The following is a 7,991-nucleotide window of genomic DNA, read 5'->3' as shown; positions in this document are numbered from 1 at the left end:
TGGCACCCTGGGGGTGGCCAGTGGGAGGGGGGGCCTGCTCATCCAGGGCTTGTCCCTGCTCCTGGGGCCCTGGGCAGCTGCAGAGGGCCCGAGTGGGCCCTGGCTCTGATGCTTCAAGCAGAAAATAGGATGAGGGCAGCCAAAAGGCATCAGGGCTGTTTATCCGGTGGAGAGACGCCTCAGCATGGATTTATGGCCAAAAGGTTACTGGGGGGAGGGGCTGTGGGACCAGCTGTCCCCCATCTTCACAAAGGGCGGACAAAGGAGGGGACCATGGCCTCCATGGCAGCAAGAGGGAGAGAGGTTAGACACATGAGGAAGACATCTGGACAGGCATCAGAGGCTGGAGGGCCCCTTCAGTGACCATGCAAACCCTCTGTCTCATTGGACAGCTGGGGAAACGGAGGCAAAGAGGAAGAAGCAGGTCCTTGGCCAAGGTCACAGAGTGAATGAAAAGTGAATGAAAGCTGCGGCTAGACCCAGAAGCACAAGCTTTCCCTTTCATAGACCTCAGGGGTCTCCCAGAGTACTCCCCAAGCCCCTTCCTTCAGCAGCCGCTGAGGCATCTGGGGAATGTGACCCTCCCAGAGCCCCAGCCAGTCTCAGTGGTTCCGACACAGGGTGGGAGTCTTCTGTATCCCTCAAGGGTCTTGGTCTTTCTGTGTTACCTGTCTCTCTCTCGGCCCGCCAAGACTCAATTTCTCTGTCTTGGCCTCTGACTCAGTCTCTGTGGAGCTAAACTAGGCTGGACCAAGCTCCCACCCCCAGGGCCCCTCACTGGTAGAGTACCCCCGGAGACAATGCTCGGGCCCAGTGCCCAGGCGGGAACAGGTGGCAGCAGCTGTGGGTCTATCTATAGCTCCCTTGCCCTTCAATTGTTCCCGACTTCAAACAATGGTTGGGCCCTGGATTAGAGACATCCCCCCTACCGGCCCTGCTGAAATGGATCCTCGGGGCAGGAGACGAAGCTCACAGGTGCCTCTCTGATCTCTTGTGTCTACTTCTGTCTGGCCCTCCATGTACCTACCTATAGCTCTGAGCTCTCAGGCCTTGCTGCTCAGGGGCCGAGTGAGTAAAGGGCTGGCGGATAAGGGACAGGGTGTGTATGAACAGCAGAATGTAGACAGGCACGTGAGTGACACGTGACTTTCCCTCCTCCTAACCTTGGTTGACAGATACTCATGGGCATGGGGATGCCAGTTCCATGAGGGCAGGGACCTAGGCTTTCTTGCTCTTTGCTGCAGCCCAGCCTGAGCCTGGCCATGGCAGTGCATCTCTGGCTTTGGCCCTTAGGAAGAGCAACAGTGTGGTGTGTAGTGAATGGGACGTAAGCGTGAGCAGCAGTTTGGAGCAGTGATGAGGAATACCTTGTCTGATGTCAGACTGCCTGGGATTGAATCCTGGCTCTGATCAATTACCAGCAATGAAGTCTTGGAAGAATACTTGACCTCTTAACAATGGAGATTCAGACAAATTACCTACCACGTAGGATTCCGATGAGCACTTTACGGGTTAGAGCATCTGAAGTGTTTAGAACAGTGCCTGGCACGTAGTGGAGACTCACAGTGTGACATGTGGGTTTCCTCTCATAATATATTACTGTGCTTTACATTACTGTAATTTCAGGATATTTCATTAAGTGAGAAAAGTGAGGAGCAGAGAGGACTAGGTGGCTAGAGGCCAGGAAAGGGAGAGACTGGTATTTTCCCCTTGTGTATCCTTTTACACCTTTGAATTTTTTTTTATTGAAGTATAATTGCTTTGTGACATTGCCTTAGTTCCTGCAGTACAACAAAGTGAATCACTACATGTATCCATATATCCACTCTCTCCGACCTCCCTCCCACCTGCCTCCAACCCACCCCTCTAGGTCATCATAGAGCACCAAGCTGAGCTGCCTCCCACTAGATATCCGTTTTACACATGGTGGTTGTACCTTTGAATTCTGAATCATGTCTACCTGTTTCTTAGTGTTTGCTGAATGAATAAAGGTTGCCTCCAAAACATCAGTCCTTGAAAAAGCAAGCCCCTACTCTGCCCATGGGAAGGGCCTGGGGGAAGGCTGGACCTCAGAGTGTGGACTCAGTGCTCTCAGCCCTGGGTCTGAATCCCTGGGATGCCCCCTATCCTCCACCCAAAGGTGGGCAAGGTGTATCCATGAGGAATCATCCCAGAGCACGTGGTAAGCCAGAAGGAAGGCTTCCCAGTTTCTAGGACAAGCAGCAGGGGTGGAGGGGGCAGTGGAAAAAGGCTCCTGCTCTCTTCCCTGGCCCCGCCCCCCAACTCTTCAGCCCAGGCTATTCTTAGAACCCAGATAATGCCAGCAGTTGCTGTGGCTCATATCAGCTTCCAGAAACACCCGGCCCTGAGAGGCCCAGCACTGCCCCCCTCCCTGGCACGCTGGCCTCTCTACCAGGTAGGGGGGTCCTGCTCGCTCTGTCCACCGCGTCCTGCAGGCCACACACATTTTGGCCATGGCCGATAGGTAAGAGGACTGGCTGGTGGGCCCCTCCAGGACTTTCCTTGCCAGGCACCTGGGTGGAAGTAGGAAGGGCTGAAGGACTCTCTAGGGTGTGAGCTGACCCCTGGAGGTCACCATCCACCTGACCTATCCCCAGCCTCCAAACTATGCTCAGCATATGAATGAGAGGGGGTGGGGGCTCTGGACCTGGGTGAGCCTGGGGGAGGAGGAGAGAGGAAAGAGCAGCAAGAAGAAAGCCTGGGAGGGTCAGTGTATGGAGGAGGGGAGAAGGGGATAAAAAAGAGGAAACTTGGCAGAAGAGGGTCTGATAGATATGGCTCCAGAGTCAGACTGTTTAGGACTTCCCTGGTGGCCCAGGGATTAAGACTCCGCACTTCCAATGTAGGGGGTGTGGATTCAGTCCCTGGTCAGGGAACCAAGATTGCACATGCTGTGCAAAGTGGCCAAAAAAAAAAAAAAAATTCAGAGTCAGACTGTCCAGCACCACTAACTTGCTATATGAGCTTAAGCAGGTAACTTTTTTTTGTTGGAGCTTCAATTTCCGTCATAAAACTAGCATAATCTTATTCCACTGGATTGTTATGCAGAGGCAAGGAAATAAGGTATGTAAAGAGCTTGGTCTGTGTCTGACATATACACACCCTTTGTAAATGTTTGACAACAGTATCATTGGCCCCATCCAGCAGGCAATGATTCTTTTTCAGCTTTGCATCTGCATGGATGAGGCTGAGCACGTTTTAGGACCACCTCTTCAAATTGTTGCTCTACCATTCACAAGCTAAGTGACCCTGAGGTAGTAACTTAACCTCTCTGAGCCTCGGGGTCCTTCTCTGAAAAATGGATATACAAAGAGTACCTGCCTTAAAATGTTACTGAGGGAAATCAGTGGTCCCCAACCTTTCGGGCACCAGGGACTGGTTTCAAGGAAGACAATTTTTCCACGGACCTTGGAAGGTGGGGATGGTTTGGGGATGATTCTCATAAAGAGCGTGCAGCCTAAATCCCTTGGGTGTGCAGTTCACAGTTGAGTTCGCATTCCTATGAGAGTCTAATGCCGTCGCTGATCTGACAGGGCAGAGCTCAGGAGGCAATGTGAGCAATGGGGAGCGACTGTAAATAGAGATGAAGCTTTGCTTGCTCACCCACCACTCACCTCCTCCTGTGGGGCTCAGTTTCTAACAGGCCATGGTCCCACATCATGGGGTGCTGGGGGCTGGTGACCTCTGCTACAAATGAACCAGAATGCTTAGCCCATGGTAAGAGGTCAACAGTGTGAACACACCAGCCCTGCAGTGATGAGTATGTCGGGGTCGTCTAGTGGGGAGGCCTTGTTGGGTCTTCCATTCTTGGGATAGACTCTGAGATAGTGTCCAGGGCAATCAACATTCTAGAAGAGACATCCTTGTAGGCCTACCACGGAGGTCCCAGAATCTTGTAAGACCACAGACACCCCAAAATCCTGTGCCACAGCCTAGGCCCTCCCTGGGGTCTCAGGATCAGGACAGGCTTGTCCCAGCCTACATCAACTTCCCATTTCATTGCATTCAACAAACAATCTCTGATGCCCCCCAGGTTGGGACTGGTTCTAGTCTTGCTCCTAAGGTCCAGGTATCTGTTTTTGGAGTGGAGAATGAGGGAAGAACTCTCAGAAGACCAGTTAGAGATGGATGGACGGTGGGATGAGGTTGTGGTTATGCCTTTGTGATCATGGTCCATCAGCTTGGGGTGAGGGGGTGAAGGGCAGACAGAGGCTCAACGAGTTAGGCTTGGAAGCCAACCCGAACGGTCTACCCTGGGAATCAAACGGTCTACCCTGGAAATCGTGAGGTGTGCAGGGTGACCTTGTGCTCTCTCATATATCAGGGTATACTGCCCACCTCTCTGCGAAGCTAGACTTTGCAAACTCAAGGGTAAGAGGTCTCCTTTATGACAGCCTGCAGAGATTTTTTTTAATAGGTTGAAAATGTTGTTATTAAAATGTCTCTATTTTCCTACCTAACACTTGGGGTCTTAAATTTCACTTTTCACTTGAAATTTTTGAGATAATTATATAGTCTCAAGCGTCAATAAGAAATAATACAGGGACTTCCCTGGTGGTCCAGTGGCTAAGGGTCTGTGTTTCTAATGCAGGGGGCCCAGGTTCCATCCCTGGTCAGGGAACTAGATCCCTCATACCGCAACTAAGAGTCGCATGACGCAACTAAGTCCCAGCACAGCCAAATAAGTAAATATATATTTTTTAAAACAAAAAAAAATTTTTTTCAAAGAGTCAAAAAAGAAATAACAGAGAGAGATCCCCTGTATTGACACTGATACAATCCCCCAAGTTTATTCAGATTTTCCCTGTTTTACACCCTGTGTGTATGTATGTGCATGTACATATATGTATTAAATTCTGTGCAACTCTCTCATCTGTGCAGATTCAAGGATCTACCACCACAGTCAAGATATTCAACAGTTCCAACAACACAAAGGTGCTCCCTTTCATAATCATACCCTCCTCCCTTCCATCCTTAACCCCTGGCAACCTCCTGTGTCACCCATTTCTAAAACTGTCAATTCAGAAATGTTATGTAGGTGTCTTGCTGGGAGATGGTGTACAATCAAATGAAGATGTCTACAAAATGAAAAACCTTTTAAGTACTGATAAATATCACATTAAATGACAAAAAAAAAAAGAAATGTTATGTAAATTAAATCATACAATGGGTAATCTTTTGATATTGGCTTTTTTTATTCCACATAATTCCCTGGAGCTTAACCCAAGCTGTTGTTTATATCAATGTACACGCATGCTCGCTTGCTTCAGTCATGTCTGACTCTGACTCTGTGCAACTCAATGGACTGTAGCCCGCCAGGCTCCTCTGTCCATGGGATTCTCCAGGCAAGAATCCTGGAGTGGGTTGCCTTCCATTCTAAGATAGATCTTTTATAAAAGTGAAGTAAAAATCTTTTATGGAGACATCCTTGGTTGTTCAGTGGCTAAGACTTCACACTCCCTATGCGGGGGGCCCAGGTTCGAACCCTGATCTGGGAACTAGATCCCACATGCTGCGACTAAGAGTTTGCATGCCGCAACTAAAGATCCCCCGTGCTGCTACTAAGACCGGGTGCAGCCAAATAAACAAAAATAAATATTTTTAAAAGAGAAAGTCTTTTATGAAAGCTGAAGTAAATCCAACTTTCAAAAAGTGGGGGATACTTGTATTAGGATTCAGTCACTCCCGAGTATTTTAGACCCCCGTCCTTAGAGACAAACAGGAGGAGAGTATCTAAGGAGTCCCTGGACCTCATTTAAACTTGCAGACTGTAAACTTGTCTGCTGCCCTTGACCTAGAGACCCTGCCAACTCCTCAGCCTCACCTCAGGTAGCCCCACCCTCCCACTCACTCCTCTACATACCCACCAGCTTCTGAGAGCTTATAAACAACACCAATCTCCTTTCTGCCTCTTCAGGAACTTTCCCTCTGCCATTCCCTTACTCGGAATACTCCCACCCCAAACTAGGGCATGGCTGCCTCCTTCCTGTCCTTTAAGTCTCAGCTCAAATATCACCTCCTCAAAGAGGCCTCCCTTGATTACACTGGCTAAAGTAGGTCCCTTCTACAAATGTCATCTCTTCCCTCTTGGTATCACATATCTCAGTTTTTAAATTACGCTTACTGGTGCACATGTGCTAAGTCCCTGCAGTCGTGTCCAGTGCTTTGCGACCTCATGGACTGTAGCCCGCCAGGCCCCTCTGTCCATGGGATTCTGTAGGCAAGAATACTGGAGTGGGTTGCCATTTCCACCACCAGGGGATCTTACCTACCCAGGGATCGAACCCACATCTCTTACATCTCCTGTGTTGGCAGGTGGGTTGTTTACCACTAGCGCCACCTAGGAAGCCCACATTTACCTATACTGGTAGGTTGGCTTATTTACCACCTGTCTCTCCCACAAGAGTGGATCCCACTGTGCATCGCCAGCAGCCAGCACAGGACTTGGCACAGAAGAGGTGCCCATGAGGACCTGCCTAATGGGTCATGTTACTGCAGGAGGCGGGGAATCTGCCTCTTAGGAACTATCTTCCCAGGGACCTCTCCTTCTGCTCCCCGCTGCCCTCTCCATGCCCAGCTGATACTGTGACTTAGGCTTCTCAACCACCCAAGCCTGGGCAAGTGTCTCCTTTCTTTGCTGTTCCAGGTTTAGCTGAGCCAGGCTAACAATACAGCACAATGTTGAGGAGTTCTGGAGTCAGACTGCGTGAGTGCAAATCCTCAGTTATCCTGTCCCTCTGGTCCTCTGTTCCTCATCTATAAAACAGGAGTAATAACAGTACCTGCTCCACAGGAGGGCTTCCCAGGTGGTGCCATGGTAAAGAATCCACCTGCTAAAGCAGGAGACGCAAGAAGACATGGGTTCCATCTGGGTGGAGGAAATGGCAACCCATTCCAGTATTCTTGCCTGGAAAATTCCATGGACAGAGGAGCCTGGTGGGCTACCGTCCACAGGGTTGAAAAAAAGTCAGAAATGACTGAGCACACAGCACACTGCACAGGAATTAAATGAGACATTACTTATAAAAAGGAAAAGGCGCAATGCCTCACATATAATGTAGTCAATACACAATCCTTACTATTATTTTTATTATCGTTATCATCATTCCCAAACTTAGTGAATAAACAAGGAAAATACATACCATCTATACAGAGACCATGAGAAGGTCCTCAAGAAAGGGTCATTCCTAAGATGGTGGGACTCCATTGTCATCCTATACAATTCCCTTCAGGCTTCTCTCCACCTCCCTTCCTTCTTGGTGAAAGTTTGGGGAGATGGAAGGGCAAGACAATACCCCCGCCCTGAGGCAACAGTCCCATCACTGGTTTCAAGGTGACCACTGCCTTCCCCCACATATACAGAGTTGTCAGTCTCACTCAACACTTCCTAGTTTCAGGGTCTCCCTACAAATAGCCAACAGTCTAGGCCCAGAGCCCTGCCACCCTCTAGCCACAGGCAAAGCCAAAGCTCATCTCCTCATCAAAGAGCTGAATTCATTCTACTTTCATGCCGTCCACTCAATCGTGCAAATATTTACTGAAAAATAAATATTTTTCTATTAATCTGGGAAATCCTAATAAGATACCATTTCACACCCACTTGGCGCTAGTGGTAAAGAACCCGCCTGCCAATGCCGGAGCCATAAGAGATGTGGGTTCAATCCCTGGGTTGGGAATGATCCCCTGGAGGAGGGCATGGCAACCCACTCCAGTATTCTTGCCTGGAGAATCCCATGGACAGAGAAACCTGGTGGGCTACAGTCCATAGGGTCTCAAAGAGTTGGACATGACTGAAGCAACTTAGTATGCACGCACGCACACAGCCTGACAAAATCAAAAACGCCTGACAAGAGTGAGTCTTGGTGAGGATGCTGTATAAGGGCAATTCTAATACATCATTGGCAGGAATACATATTTGTAAAACCACGTAGGAGAGTAACTTTGTATTATCTAGTAAAGCTGAATATGCC

The 7,991-nt window shown here is 49.2% G+C and overlaps 1 long non-coding RNA gene across 1 annotated transcript; it reads left to right on the top strand.

Moving 5' to 3' along the window:
- The first annotated feature begins 2,332 nt into the window (after positions 1 to 2,332).
- On the top strand, positions 2,333 to 5,195 carry LOC139186569 (uncharacterized). The gene is made up of 2 exons (XR_011570199.1): positions 2,333 to 2,485; positions 4,903 to 5,195. It is a non-coding gene; the product is annotated as an uncharacterized lncRNA (long non-coding RNA).
- The last annotated feature ends 2,796 nt before the right edge of the window (positions 5,196 to 7,991 follow it).

Source organism: Bos indicus, chromosome 13 (assembly GCF_029378745.1).
Source record: "Bos indicus isolate NIAB-ARS_2022 breed Sahiwal x Tharparkar chromosome 13, NIAB-ARS_B.indTharparkar_mat_pri_1.0, whole genome shotgun sequence".
In the NCBI taxonomy this organism is placed as follows: Eukaryota; Metazoa; Chordata; class Mammalia; order Artiodactyla; family Bovidae; genus Bos; species Bos indicus.
The sequence above is the reverse complement of the archived record's forward strand: the minus strand, read 5'-3'. Positions and strand labels throughout refer to the sequence as shown.